This window comes from Rhipicephalus microplus, chromosome 3 (genome assembly GCF_043290135.1).
Source record: "Rhipicephalus microplus isolate Deutch F79 chromosome 3, USDA_Rmic, whole genome shotgun sequence".
NCBI classification, from domain to species: Eukaryota; Metazoa; Arthropoda; class Arachnida; order Ixodida; family Ixodidae; genus Rhipicephalus; species Rhipicephalus microplus.
Window position 1 is genome coordinate 112587108 of NC_134702.1, and position 16384 is coordinate 112603491.

The 16384-nt window shown below is 44.0% G+C and overlaps 1 non-coding gene across 1 annotated transcript; it reads right to left on the minus strand.

The window, feature by feature from the left end:
- Positions 1 to 15397: 15397 nt before the first annotated feature.
- TRNAA-CGC (transfer RNA alanine (anticodon CGC)) lies at positions 15398 to 15469 on the minus strand. Its single transcript has one exon. It is a non-coding gene; the product is annotated as a tRNA-Ala (tRNA).
- Between the last annotated feature and the right edge of the window lie 915 nt (positions 15470 to 16384).

The window sequence follows — 16384 nt, forward strand, 5'->3', positions numbered from 1 at the left end:
TTCGTGTTTTACACAATAGTAATGAGATCTAACTGACAATAATGCCAAGGAAGGTATAGGGGAAGTTATTAGGCCAATTGTAATACAAGTGAGAAGAAAGAAATGGGGGTGAAAAGATAACTTGCCGTGGGCAGGATAAGAACCTGCAACCTTTGAATAGCGCGTTCGATGCTATACCACTGAGCTACCACGACAGCTATCTCCCCAGCCACTTCAATGGTTATCTATGTCAGTTTAAACGTGGGAGTGTCAGTCAGCGCCTTAAGTAGCCATGGCGGCGAGTGTGGTACACTCTTTATGAGCCTGTTTGGCGTCACGTAGCACGTGAATCTATTACTAACTGGCAGCTGACCAATAGTCCCCCGTATACAACCTACAGACACCAAGTCTGCCAGTAAGAGCCCCTCGTTAATGAATAAGGAAAACAAGTGTATACTTAATGGCTCGTTTTTCGTGTTTTCCACAATAATAATGAGATATAACAAACAATATTGCCAAGGAAGGTATAGGGGAAGTTATTAGGACAATTGTGTTGTAAATGAGAAGAAATTAACGTGAGCGAAAATATATCTTGCCGTGGAACGGATCCGAACCTACGACCTTCGAATAGCGCGTTCGATGCGATACCACTGAGCTACCACGACAGCTATCCCCCCAGCCACTTTATTGGGTATCTGTGTCAGTTTATACGTGGGAGTGTCAGTCAGTGCCACAAATAGCCATGGCGGCGAGTGTGGTACACTCTTTGTGAGCCTGTTTGGGGTCACGTAGCACGTGAACATATTACTAACTGGCAGCTGACCGATATACCCCCGCATAAAACCTAGAGGCACATAGTCTGACAGTACGAGACCCTCGTTAATGGATAAGGGAAACAAGTGTATACTTTAGGGCTCGTTTTTTGTGTTTTACACAATAATGATGAGATCTAACAGACAATAATGCCAAGGAAGGTATAGGGGAAGTTATTAGGCCAATTGTAATGTAAATGAGAAAAAAGAAAAGTGGGTCAAAAGATAACTTGCCTTGGGCAGGTTCCGAACCTGCGAACTTCGAATAGTGCATTCGATGCTATACCACTGAGCTTCAACGACAGCTATTCTCCCAGCCACTTTATTGGGTATCTATGTCAATTTATACGTGGGAGTGTCATTCAGTGATACAAGTAGCCATGGCGGCGAGTGTGGTACACCCTTTATGAGCCTGTTTGATGTAACGTAGAACGTGAACTTATTACTAACTGGCAGCTGACCAATAGTCCCCCGTATACAACCTAGAGGCACCAAGTCTGCCAGTATGAGACCCTCGTTAATGAATAAGGGAAACAAGTGTATATATACTTAAGGGCTCGTTTTTCGTGTTTTACACAATATTGAGTTCTAACACACAATAATGCCAAGAAATTTATAGGGGAAGTTATTAGGACAATTCTATTGTAAATGAGAACAAAGAAAAATGGGTGAAATTATAACTTGCCGTGGGCAGGATATGAACCTGCAACCTTCGAATAGCGCGTTCGATGGTATACCACTGAGCTACCGCGACAGCTATCCCCCCCAGCCAGTTTATTGGTTATCTATGTCAGTTTAAACGTGGGAGTGTCAGTCAGCGCCACAAGTAGTCATGGCGGCGAGTGTGGTACACACTTTGTGAGCCTGTTTGGCGTCACGTAGCACGTGAACTTATTACTAAGTAGCAGCTGACTAATAGTCCCCTGTATACAACCGAGAGACACCAAGTCTGCCAATACGAGACCCTCGTTAATGAATAAGGAAAACAAGTGTATACCTAAGGGCTCGTTTTTTTGTGTTTTACACAATAATGAGGTCTACCACACAATAATGCCAACGAAGGTATAACGGAAGTTATTAGGACAATGGTATTGTAAATGAAAAGAAAGAAAAGTGCGTGAGAAGATAGCTTGCCGTAGGCAGGATCCCAACCTGCGACCTTTGAATAACGCGTTCGATGCGATACCACTGAGCTACCACGACATTTCCCCAGCCACTTTATTGGGTATCTTCGTCAATTTATACGTGGGAGTGTCAGTCAGCGCCAAAAGTAGCCATTGCGGCGAGTGTGGTACACCCTTTGTGAACCTGTTTGATGTAACGTAGCATGTGAACTTACTACTAACTTGCAGCTGACCAATATTTCCCCGTATACAACCTATAGGCGCCAAGTCTGCCAGTACGAGACCCTCGTTAATAAATAAGGGAAAAAATTGTTTACCTAAGGGCTCGTTTTTTTGTGTTTTACACAATAATATTTATATCTAACAGACAATAATGCCATGGAAGGTAGAGGGGAAGTTATTAAGCCAATTTAATGTAAATGTGAAGAAAGAAAAGTGGGTGAAAAGATAACTTGCCGTGGGCAGAATCCGAACCTGCGACCTTCAAATAGCGCATTCGATGCTATACCACTGAGCTACCACGACAGCTATCTCCCCAGCCACTTCAATGGTTATCTATGTCAGTTTAAACGTGGGAGTGTCAGTCAGCGCCTTAAGTACCCATGGCGGCGAGTGTGGTACACTCTTTATGAGCCTGTTTGGCGTCACGTAGCACGTGAATCTAATACTAACTGGCAGCTGACCAATAGTCCCCCGTATACAACCTACAGACACCAAGTCTGGCAGTAAGAGACCCTCGTTAATGAATAAGGAAAACAAGTGTATACTTATAGGCTCGTTTTTCGTGTTTTCCACAATAATAATGAGATATAACAAACAATATTGCCAAGGAAGGTATAGGGGAAGTTATTAGGACAATTGTGTTGTAAATGAGAAGAAATTAAAGTGGGCGAAAATATACCTTGCCGTGGACAGGATCCAAACCTACGACCTTCGAATAGCGCGTTCGATGCGATACCACTGAGCTACCACGACAGCTATCTCCCCAGCCACTTCAATGGATATCTATGTCAGTTTAAACGTGGGAGTGTCAGTCAGCGCCTTAAGTAATCATGGCGGCGAGTGTGGTACACTCTTTATGAGCCTGTTTGGCGTCACGTAGCACGTGAATCTATTACTAACTGGCAGCTGACCAATAGTCCCCCGTATACAACCTACAGACACCAAGTCTGCCAGTAAGAGACCCTCGTTAATGAATAAGGAAAACAAGTGTATACTTATAGGCTCGTTTTTCGTGTTTTACACAATATTGAGTTCTAACACACAATAATGCCAAGAAAGGTATAGGGGAAGTTATTAGGACAATGCTATGGTAATGAGAAGAAAGAAAAATGGGTGAAAATATAACTTGCCGTGGGCAGGATCAGAACCTGCGACCTTCGATTAACGCGTTCCATGCTCTACGACTGAGCTACTTCGACAGCTATCCCCCTTGCCACTTTATTGGGTATCTATGTCAATTTAAACGTGGGAATGTCAGTCAGCGCCACAAGTAGCCATGGCGGCGAGTGTGGTACACTCTTTATGAGCCTGTTTGGCGTCACGTAGCACGTGAACTTATTACTAACTGGCAGCTGACCAATAGTCCCCCGTATACAACCGAGAGGCACCAAGTCTGTCAGTACGAGACCCTCTTTAATGAAAAGAGAGAAAAGTGTATACTTAAGCGCTCGTTTTTTGTGTTTTACACAATAAGAATTAGATCTACCAGACAATAATGCCAAGGAAGGTATAGGGGAAGTTATTAAGACAATTGTGTTGTAATTGAGAAGAAATTAAAGTGGGCGAAAAGATAACTTGCCGTGGGCAGGATCCTATTCTGCGACCTTCAAATAACGCGTTCGATGCTCTACCACTGAGCTACCATGACAGCTATCACCCCAGCCACTTTATTGGGTATCTATGTCATTTTAAACGTGAAAGTGTCAGTCAGCGCCACAAGAAGCCAAGGCGGCGAGTGTGGTGAACTCTTTACGAGCCTGTTTGGCGTCACTTAGCACGTGAACTTATTACTAACTGGCAGCAGACCAATGGTCGCCCGTAAACAACCTAGAGGCACCAAGTCTGCCAGTACGAGACCCTCGTTAATGAATAAGGGAAACAAGTGTATACTTAAGGGCTCGTTTTTTGTGTTTACACAATAATAATTAGATCTAACAGACAATAATGCCAAGGAAGGTATAGCGGAAGTTATTAGGCCAATTTTAATGTAAATGAGAAAAAAGAAAAGTGGGTCAAAAGATAACTTGCCTTGGGCAGGTTCCGAACCTGCGAACTTCGAATAGTGCATTCGATGCTATACCACTCAGCTTCCACGACAGCTATTCTCCCAGCCACTTTATTGGGTATCTATGTCAATTTAAACGTGGGAGTGTCAGTCAGCGCCACAAGTAACCATCGCGGCGAGTGTGGTACACTCTTTATGAGCCTGTTTGATGTAACGTCGCACGTGAACCTATTACTAACTGGCAGCGGACCAATAGTCCCTCGTATACAAACTAGAGGCATGAAGTCTGCCAGTACGAGACCCTCTTTAATGAATAAGGGAAACAAGAGGATACTTAAGGGCTCGTTTTTCGTGTTTTACACAATAATAATGAGATCTAACAGGCAATAATGCCAAGGAAGGTATAGGGGAAGGTAATAGGCCAATTGAAATGTATATGAGAAGCCAGAAAAGTGTGTGAAAAGATAGCTTGCCGTTTGCAGGATCCGAATCTGTGACCTTAGAATAACGCGTTCGATGCGATACCACTGAGCTACCACGACAGCTATCCTCCCAGCCACGTTATTGGGTATCTGCGTCAATTTATACGTGGGAGTCTCAGTCAGTGCCACAAGTAGCCATGGCGGCGAGTGTGGTACACCCTTTATGAGCCTGTTTGATGTAACGTAGCACGTGAGCTTATTACTAACTGGCAGCTGACCAATAGTCCCCCGTATCAAACCTAGAGGCACCAAGTCTGCCAGTATGAGACCCTCGTTAATGAATAAGGGAAACAAGTGTATACTTAAGGGCTCGTTTTTCGTGTTTTACACAATATTGAGTTCTAACACACAATAATGCCAAGAAAGGTATAGGGGAAGTTATTAGGACAATTCTATTGTAAATGAGAAGAAAGAAAAGTGGGTGAAAATATAACTTGCCGTGGGCAGGATCCGAACCTGCGACCTTCGATTAACGCGTTCGATGCTCTACGACTGAGCTACCACGACAGCTATCCCCCCAGCCACTTTATTGGGTATTTATGTCAATTTAAACGTGGGAGTGTCAGTCAGCGCCACAAGTAGCCATGGCGGCGAGTGTGGTACACTCTTTATGAGCCTGTTTGGCGTCACGTAGCACGTGAACTTATAACTAACTGGCAGCTGACCAATAGTCCCCCGTATACAACCGAGAGGCACCAAGTCTGCCAGTACGAGATCCTCGTTAATGAATAAGAGAAAAAAGTGTATACTTAAGGGCTCGTTTTTCGTGTTTTACACAATATTGATTTCTAACACACAATAATGCCAAGAAAGGTATAGGGGAAGTTATTAGGACAATTCTATTGTAAATGAGAAGAAAGAAAAATGGGTGAAAATATAACTTGCCGTGGGCAGGATCCGAACCTGCGACCTTCGATTAACGCGTTCGATGCTCTACGACTGAGCTACCACGACAGCTATCCCCCCAGCCACTTTATTGGGTATCTATGTCAATTTAAACGTGGGAGTGTCAGTCAGCGCCACAAGTAGCCATGGCGGCGAGTGTGGTACACTCTTTATGAGCCTGTTTGGCGTCACGAAGCACGTGAACTTATTACTAACTGGCAGCTGACCAATAGTCCCCCGTATAAAACCGAGAGGCACCAAGTCTGTCAGTACGAGACCCTCTTTAATGAATAAGAGAAAAAAGTGTATACTTAAGGGCTCGTTTTTTGTGTTTTACACAATAATATTTAGATCTACCAGACAATAATGCCAAGGAAGGTATAGGGGAAGTTATTAGGACAATTGTGTTGTAATTGAGAAGAAATTAAAGTGGGCGAAAAGATAACTTGCCGTGGGCAGGATCCTATTCTGCGACCTTCAATTAACGCGTTCGATGCTCTACCACTGAGCTACCATGACAGCTATCACCCCAGCCACTTTATTGCGTATCTATGTCATTTTAAACGTGGGAGTGTCAGTCAGCGCCACAAGAAGCCAAGGCGGCGAGTGTGGTGAACTCTTTAGGAGCCTGTTTGGCGTCACTTAGCACGTGAACTTATTACTAACTGGCAGCAGACCAATGGTCCCCCGTAAACAACCTAGAGGCACCAAGTCTGCCAGTACGAGACCCTCGTTAATGAATAAAGGAAACAAGTGTATACTTAAGGGCTCGTTTTTCGTGTTTTACACAATAGTATAGGATCTAACTGACAATAATGCCAAGGAAAGTATAGGGGAAGTTATTAGGCCAATTGTAATGTAAGTGAGAAGAAAGAAAAGTGGATGAAAAGATAACTTGCCGTGGGCAGGATAAGAACCTGCAACCTTCGAATAGCGCGTTCGATGCTATACGACTGAGCTACCACGACAGCTATCCCCCCCAGCCACTTTATCGGTTATCTATGTCACTTTAAACGTGGGAGTGTCAGTCAGCGCCACAAGTAGTCATGGCGCCGAGTGTGGTACACACTTTGTGAGGCTGTTTGGCGTCACGTAGCACGTGAACTTATTACTAACTAGCAGCTGACCAATAGTCCCCTGTATACAACCGAGAGACGTCAAGTCTGCCAGTACGAGACCCTCGTTAATGAATAAGGGAAACAAGTGTATACTTAAGGGCTCATTTTTCGTGTTTTACACAATAATGAGGTCTACCACACAATAATGCCAAGGAAGGTATAACGCAAGTTATTAGGACAATGGTATTTTAAATGAAAAAAAAGAAAAGTGCGTGAAAAGATAGCTTGCCGTAGGCAGGATCCCAACCTGCGACCTTTGAATAACGCGTTCGATGCGATACCACTGAGCTACCACGACATCTATCCCCCCAGCCACTTTATTGGGTATCTTCGTCAATTTATACGTGGGAGTGTCAGTCAGCGCCAAAAGTAGCCATTGCGGCGAGTGTGGTACACCCTTTATGAGCCTGTTTGATGTAACGTAGCACGTGAACTTACTACTAACTGGCAGCTGACCAATATTCCCCCGTATACAACCTAAAGGCACCAAGTCTGCCAGTACGAAACCCTCGTTAATAAATAAGGGAATAAATTGTATTCCTAAGGGCTCGTTTTTTTGTGTTTTAAACAATAATATTTATATCTAACAGACACTAATGCCAAGGAAGGTAGAGGAGAAGTTATTAGGCCATTTGTAATGTAAATGAGAAGAAAGAAAAGTGGGTGAAAAGATAACTTGCCGTGGGCAGGATCCGAACCTGCGACCTTCAAATAGCGCGTTCGATGCTATACCACTGAGCTACGACGAGAGCTATCCCCCCAGCCAATTTATTGGGTATCTGTGTCAGTTTATACGTGGGAGTGTCAGTCAGCGCCACAAATAGCCATGGCGGCGAGTGTGGTACACTCTTTGTGAGCCTGTTTGGCGTCACGTAGCACGTGAACATATTACTAACTGGCAGCTGACCGATATACCCCCGTATAAAACCTAGAGGCACATAGTCTGACAGTACGAGACCCTCGTTAATGGATAAGGGAAACAAGTGTATATATACTTAAGGGCTCGTTTTTCGTGTTTTACACAATATTGAGTTCTAACACACAATAATGCCAAGAAAGGTATAGGGGAACTTATTAGGACAATTCTATTGTAAATGAGAACAAAGAAAAATGGGTGAAATTATAACTTGCCGTGGGCAGGATAAGAACCTGCAACCTTCGAATAGCGCGTTCGATGCTATACCACTGAGCTACCGCGACAGCTATCCCCCCCAGCCAGTTTATTGGTTATCTATGTCAGTTTAAACGTGGGAGTGTCAGTCAGCGCCACATGTAGTCATGGCGGCGAGTGTGGTACACACTTTGTGAGCCTGTTTGGCGTCACGTAGCACGTGAACTTATTACTAACTAGCAGCTGACTAATAGTCCCCTGTATACAACCGAGAGACACCAAGTCTGCCAATACGAGACCCTCGTTAATGAATAAGGAAAACAAGTGTATACCTAAGGGCTCGTTTTTTTGTGTTTTACACAATAATGAGGTCTACCACACAATAATGCCAACGAAGGTATAACGGAAGTTATTAGGACAATGGTATTGTAAATGAAAAGAAAGAAAAGTGCGTGAAAAGATAGCTTGCCGTAGGCAGGATCCCAACCTGCGACCTTTGAATAACGCGTTCGATGCGATACCACTGAGCTCCCACGACATTTCCCCAGCCACTTTATTGGGTAACTTCGTCAATTTATACGTGGGAGTGTCAGTCAGCGCCAAAAGAAGCCATTGCGGCGAGTGTGGTACACCCTTTATGAGCCTGTTTGATGTAACGTAGCACGTGAACTTACTACTAACTGGCAGCTGACCAATATTCCCCCGTATACAACCTAGAGGCGCCAAGTCTGCCAGTACGAGACCCTCGTTAATAAATTAGGGAAAAAATTGTTTACCTAAGGGCTCGTTTTTTTGTGTTTTACACAATAATATTTATATCTAACAGACAATAATGCCATGGAAGGTAGAGGGGAAGTTATTAGGCCAATTGTAATGTAAATGTGAAGAAAGAAAAGTGCGTGAAAAGATAACTTGCCGTGGGCAGAATCCGAACCTGCGACCTTCAAATAGCGCGTTCGATGCTATACCACTGAGCTACCACGACAGCTATCTCCCCAGCCACTTCAATGGATATCTATGTCAGTTTAAACGTGGGAGTGTCAGTCAGCGCCTTAAGTAATCATGGCGGCGAGTGTGGTACACTCTTTATGAGCCTGTTTGGCGTCACGTAGCACGTGAATCTATTACTAACTGGCAGCTGACCAATAGTCCCCCGTATACAACCTACAGACACCAAGTCTGCCAGTAAGAGACCCTCGTTAATGAATAAGGAAAACAAGTGTATACTTATAGGCTCGTTTTTCGTGTTTTCCACAATAATAATGAGATATAACAAACAATATTGCCAAGGAAGATATAGGGGAAGTTATTAGGACAATTGTGTTGTAAATGAGAAGAAATTAAAGTGGGCGAAAATATACCTTGCCGTGGACAGGATCCAAACCAACGACCTTCGAATAGCGCGTTCGATGCGATACCACTGAGCTACCACGACAGCTATCCCCTCAGCCACTTTATTGGGTATCTGTGTCAATTTATACGTGGGAGTGTCAGTCAGCGCCACAAATCGCCATGGCGGCGAGTGTGGTACACTCTTTGTGAGCCTGTTTGGCGTCACGTAGCACGTGAACATATTACTCACTGGCAGCTGACCAATATACCCCCACATACAGCCTAGAGGCACATAGTCTGACAGTACGAGACCCTCGTTAATGAATAAGGAAAACAAGTGTATACTTTAGGGCTCATTTTTTGTGTTTTACACAATAATAATGAGATGTAACAGACAATAATGCCAAGGAAGGTATAGGGGAAGTTATTAGGCCAATTGTAATGTAAATGAGAAGAAAGAAAAGTGGGTGAAATTATAACTTTCCGGGGGCAGGATCCGAAACTGCGACCTTCGAATTACGCGTTCGATGCTCTACCTCTGAGCTACCACGACAGCTATCAACCCAGCCACATTATTGGGTATCTAAGTCAATTTAAACGTGGGAGTGTCAGTCAGCGCTACAAGTAACGATGGCGGCGAGTGTGGTACACTCTTTATGAGCCTGTTTGGCGTCACGTAGCACGTGAACCTATTACTAACTGGCAGCTGACCAATAAACCACCGTATACAACCTAAAGGCCTGAAGTCTGCCAGTACGAGACCCTCGTTAATGAATAAGAGAAAAAAGTTATACTTAAGGGCTCGTTTTTTGTGTTTTACACAATAATAATGAGATCTAACAGACAATAATGACAAGGAACGTATGGGGGAAGGTATTAGGCCAGTTGTAATGTAAATGAGAAGAAAGAAAAGTGTGTGAAAAGATAACTTGCCGGGGGCAGGATCCAAACCTGCGACCTTCGAATAGCGCGTTCGATGCTCTACCACTGAGCTACCACGACAGCTATCCCGCCAGCCACTTTATTGAATATCTATGTCAATTTAAACGTGGGAGTGTCAGTCAGCGCCACAAGTAGCCATGGCGGCGAGTGTGGTACACTCTTTATGAGCCTGTTTGATGTAACGTAGCACGTGAACCTATTACTAACTGGCAGCGGACCAATAGTCCCCGTATATAACCTAAAGGCATGAAGTCTGCCAGTATGAGACCCTCGTTAATGAATAAGGGAAACAAGTGTATATATACTTAAGGGCTCGTTTTTCGTGTTTTACACAATATTGAGTTCTAACACACAATAATGCCAAGAAAGGTATAGGGGAAGTTATTAGGACAATTCTATTGTAAATGAGAACAAAGGAAAATGGGTGAAATTATAACTTGCCGTGGGCAGGATAAGAACCTGCAACCTTCGAATAGCGCGTTCGATGCTATACCACTGAGCTACCGCGACAGCTATCATCCCAGCCACTTTATTGGTTATCTATGTCAGTTTAAACGTGGGAGTGTCAGTCAGCGCCACAAGTAGTCATGGCGGCGAGTGTTTTACACACTTTGTGAGCCTGTTTGGCGTCACGTAGCACGTGAACTTATTACTAACTAGCAGCTGACTAATAGTCCCCTGTATACAACCGAGAGACACCAAGTCTGCCAATACGAGACCCTCTTTAAGGAATAAGGGAAACAAGTGTATACTTAAGGGCTCGTTTTTTGTGTTTTACACAATAATAATTAGATATAACAAACAATATTGCCAAGGAAGGTATAGGGGAAGTTATTAGGACAATTGTGTTGTAAATGAGAAGAAATTAAAGTGGGCGAAAAGATAACTTGCCGTGGGCAGGATCCTAACCTGCGACCTTCGAATAACGCGTTCGATGCTCTACCACTGAGCTACCACGACAGCTATCACCTTAGCCACATTATTGGGTATCTATGTCATTTTAAACGTGGGAGTGTCAGTCAGCGCCACAAGAAGCCAAGGCGGCGAGTGTGCTACACACTTTGTGAGCCTGTTTGGCGTCACGTAGCACGTGAACTTATTACTAACTGGCAGCAGACCAATGGTCCCCCGTAAACAACCTAGAGGCACCAAGTCCGCCAGTACGAGACCCTCGTTAATGAATAAAGGAAACAAGTGTATACTTAAGGGCTCGTTTTCTTGTGTTACACAATAGAAATGAGATCTAACTGACAATAATGCCAAGGAAGGTATAGGGGAAGTTATTAGGCCAATTGTAATGTAAGTGAGAAGAAAGAAATGTGGGTGAAAAGATAACTTGCCGTGGGCAGGATAAGAACCTGCAACCTTCGAATAGCGCGTTCGATGCTATACCACTGAGCTACCACGGCAGCTATCCCGCCAGCCACATTATTGGTTATCTATGTCAGTTTAAACGTGGGAGTGTCAGTCAGCGCCACAAGTTGTCATGGCGGCGAGTGTGGTACACACTTTGTGAGCCTGTTTGGCGTCACGTAGCACGTGAACTTGTTACTAACTGGCAGCTGACCAATAGTCCTCCTTATACAACCGAGAGACACCAAGTCAGCCAGTACGAGACCCTCGTTAATGAATAAAGGAAACGAGTGTATACTTAAGGGCTCGTTTTTCGTGTTTTACACAATAGTAATGAGATCTAACTGACAATAATGCCAACAAAGGTATAGGGGAAGTTATTTGGACAATTGTGTTGTAAATGAGAAGAAATTAAAGTGGGCGAAAATATAACTTGCCGTGGGCAGGATCCAAACCTGCGACCTTCGAATAGCGCGTTCGATGCGATACCACTGAGCTACCACGACAGCTATCCCCCCAGCCACTTTATTGGGTATCTGTGTCAATTTATACGTGGGAGTGTCAGTCAGCGCCACAAGTAGCCATGGCGGGGAGTGTGGTACACTCTTTGTGAGCCTGTTTGGCGTCACGTAGCACGTGAACATATTACTAACTGGCAGCTGACCAATATACCCCCGCATACAACCTAGAGGCACATAGTTTGACAGTACGAGACCCTCGTTAATGGATAAGGGAAACAAGTGTATACTTTAGGGCTCGTTTTTTGTGTTTTACACAATAATGATGAGATCTAACAGACAATAATGCCAAGGAAGGTATAGGGGAAGTTATTAGGCCAATTGTAATGTAAATGAGAAAAAAGAAAAGTGGGTCAAAAGATAACTTGCCTTGGGCAGGTTCCGAACCTGCGAACTTCGAATAGTGCATTCGATGCTATACCACTGAGCTTCAACGACAGCTATTCTCCCAGCCACTTTATTGGGTATCTATGTCAATTTAAACGTGGAAGTGTCAGTCAGCGCCACAAGTAACCATCGCAGCGAGTGTGGTACACTCTTTATGAGCCTGTTTGATGTAACGTAGCACGTGAACCTATTACTAACTGGCAGCGGACCAATTGTCCCCCGTATACAAACTAGAGGCATGAAGTCTGCCAGTACGAGACCCTCTTTAATAAATAAGGGAAACAAGTGGATACTTAAGGGCTTGTTTTTCGTGTTTTACACAATAATAATGAGATCTAACAGGTAATAATGCCAAGGAAGGTATAGGGGAAGTTAATAGGCCAATTGTAATGTAAATGAGAAGCCAGAAAAGTGTGTGAATAGATAGCTTGCCGTTTGCAGGATCCGACTCTGTGACCTTAGAATAACGCGTTCGATGCGATACCACGGAGCTACCACGACAGCTATCCCCCAAGCCACGTTATTGGGTATCTGCGTCAATTTATACGTGGGAGTGTCAGTCAGTGCCACAAGTAGCCATGGCGGCGAGTGTGGTACACCCTTTATGAGCCTGTTTGATGTAACGTAGAACGTGAACTTATTACTAACTGGCAGCTAACCAATAGTCCCCCGTATACAACCTAGAGGCACCAAGTCTGCCAGTATGAGACCCTCGTTAATGAATAAGGGAAACAAGTGTATATATACTTAAGGGCTCGTTTTTCGTGTTTTACACAATATTGAGTTCTAACACACAATAATGCCAAAAAATTTATAGGGGAAGTTATTAGGACAATTCTATTGTAAATGAGAACAAAGAAAAATGGGTGAAATTATAACTTGCCGTGGGCAGGATATGAACCTGCAACCTTCGAATAGCGCGTTCGATGCTATACCACTGAGCTACCGCGACAGCTATCCCCCCCCCAGCCAGTTTATTGGTTATCTATGTCAGTTTAAACGTGGGAGTGTCAGTCAGCGCCACAAGTAGTCATGGCGGCGAGTGTGGTACACACTTTGTGAGCCTGTTTGGCGTCACGTAGCACGTGATCTTATTACTAAGTAGCAGCTGACTAATAGTCCCCTGTATACAACCGAGAGACACCAAGTCTGCCAATACGAGACCCTCGTTAATGAATAAGGAAAACAAGTGTATACCTGAGGGCTCGTTTTTTTGTGTTTTACACAATAATGAGGTCTACCACACAATAATGCCAACGAAGGTATAACGGAAGTTATTAGGACAATGGTATTGTAAATGAAAAGAAAGAATTGTGCGTGAAAAGATAGCTTGCCGTAGGCAGGATCCCAACCTGCGACCTTTGAATAACACGTTCGATGCGATACCACTGAGCTACCACGACATTTCCCCAGCCACTTTATTGGGTATCTTCGTCAGTTTATACGTAGGAGTGTCAGTCAGCGCCAAAAGTAGCCATTGCAGCGAGTGTGGTACACCCTTTATGAGCCTGTTTGATGTAACGTAGCACGTGAACTTACTACTAACTTGCAGCTGACCAATATTCCCCCGTATACAACCTATAGGCGCCAAGTCTGCCAGTACGAGACCCTCGTTAATAAATAAGGGAAAAAATTGTTTACCTAAGGGCTCGTTTTTTTGTGTTTTACACAATAATATTTATATCTAACAGACAATAATGCCATGGAAGGTAGAGGGGAAGTTATTAAGCCAACTGAAATGTAAATGTGAAGAAAGAAAAGTGGGTGAAAAGATAACTTGCCGTGGGCAGAATCCGAACCTGCGACCTTCAAATAGCGCGTTCGATGCTATACCACTGAGCTACCACGACAGCTATCTCCCCAGCCTCTTCAATGGTTATCTATGTCAGTTTAAACGTGGGAGTGTCAGTCAGCGCCTTAAGTACCCACATCGGCGAGTGTGGTACACTCTTTATGAGCCTGTTTGGCGTCACGTAGCACGTGAATATAATACTAACTGGCAGCTGACCAATAGTCCCCCGTATACAACCTACAGACACCAAGTCTGCCAGTAAGAGACCCTCGTTAATGAATAAGGAAAACAAGTGTATACTTATAGGCTCGTTTTTCGTGTTTTCCACAATAATAATGAGATATAACAAACAATATTGCCAAGGAAGGTATAGGGGAAGTTATTAGGACAATTGTGTTGTAAATGAGAAGAAATTAAAGTGGGCGAAAATATACCTTGCCGTGGACAGGATCCAAACTTACGACCTTCGAATAGCGCGTTCGATGCGATACCACTGAGCTACCACGACAGCTATCCCCTCAGCCACTTTATTGGGTATCTGTGTCAATTTATACGTGGGAGTGTCAGTCAGCGCCACAAATCGCCATGGCGGCGAGTGTGGTACACTCTTTGTGAGCCTGTTTGCCGTCACGTAGCACGTGAACATATTACTAACTGGCAGCTGACCAATATACCCCCACATACAACCTAGAGGCACATAGTCTGACAGTACGAGACCCTCGTTAATGAATAAGGGAAACAAGTGTATACCTTAGGGCTCGTTTTTTGTGTTTTACACAATAATAATGAGATCTAACAGACAATAATGCCAAGGAAGGTATAGGGGAAGTTATTAGGCCAATTGTAATGTAAATGAGAAGAAAGAAAAGTGGGCGAAAAGATAACTTGCCGTGGGCAAGATCCCAACCTGTGACCTTCGAATAACGCGTTCAATGCTCTACCACTGAGCTACCACGACACCTATCCCCCCAGCCATTTTATTTGGTATCTTCGTCAATTTATACGTGGGAGTGTCAGTGAGCGCCAAAAGTAGCCATGGCGGCGAGTGTGGTACACTCTTTATGAGCCTGTTTGATGTAACGTAGCACGTGAACTTACTACTAACAGGCAGCTGACCAATAGTCTCCCGTATACAACCTAGAGGCATGAAGTCTGCCAGTACGAGACCCTCTTTAAGGAATAAGGGAAACAAGTGTATATTTGAGGGCTCGTTTTTTGTGTTTTAGACAATAATATAGAGATCTAACAGGCAATAATGCCAAGAAGGTATAGGGGAAGTTAATAGGCCAATTGTAATGTATATGAGAAGACAGAAAAGTGTGTGAAAAGAAAGCTTGCCGTGGGCAGGATCCGAACCTGCGACCTTCGAATAGCGCGTTCGATGCTCTACCACTGAGCTACCACGACAGCTATCCCGCCAGCCACTTTATTGAATATCTATGTCAGTTTAAACGTGGGAGTGTCAGTCAGCGCCACAAGAAGCCAAGGCGGCGAGTGTGGTACACTCTTTATGAGCCTGTTTGGTGTCACGTAGCACGTGAACTTATTACCAACTGGTAGCTGACCAATAGTCTCCCGTATACAACCTACAGACACCAAGTCTGCCAGTAAGAGACCCTCGTTAATGAATAAGGAAAACAAGTGTATACTTAAGGGCTCGTTTTTCGTGTTTTACACAATAATAATGAGATATAACAAACAATATTGCCAAGGAAGGTATAGGGAAAGGTATTAGGACAATAGTGTTGTAAATGAGAAGAAATTAAAGTGGGCGAAAAGATAACTTGCCGTGGGCAGGATCCTAACCTGCGACCTTCGAATAACGCGTTCGATGCTCTACCTCTGAGCTACCATGAGAGCTATCACCCCAGCCACATTATTGGGTATCTGTGTCATTTTAAACGTGGGAGTGTCAGTCAGCGCCACAAGAAGCCAAGGCGGTGAGTGTGGTACACACTTTGTGAGCCTGTTTGGCGTCACGTAGCACGTGAACTTATTACTGACTGGCAGCTGACCAATATACCCCCGCATACAACCTACAGGCACATACTCTGACAGTACGAGACCCTCATTATTGAATAAAGGAACAAGTGTATATTTAGGGCTCGTTTTTTGTGTTTTACACAATAATAATGAGATCTAACAGACAATAATGCCAAGGAAGGTATAGGGGAAGTTATTAGGCCAATTCTAATGTAAATGAGAAGAAAGAAAAGTGGGTGAAATTATAACTTTCCGGGGGCAGGATCCGAAACTGCGACCTTCGAATTACGTGTTCGATGCTCTACCTCTGATCTACCACGACAGCTATCAACCCAGCGA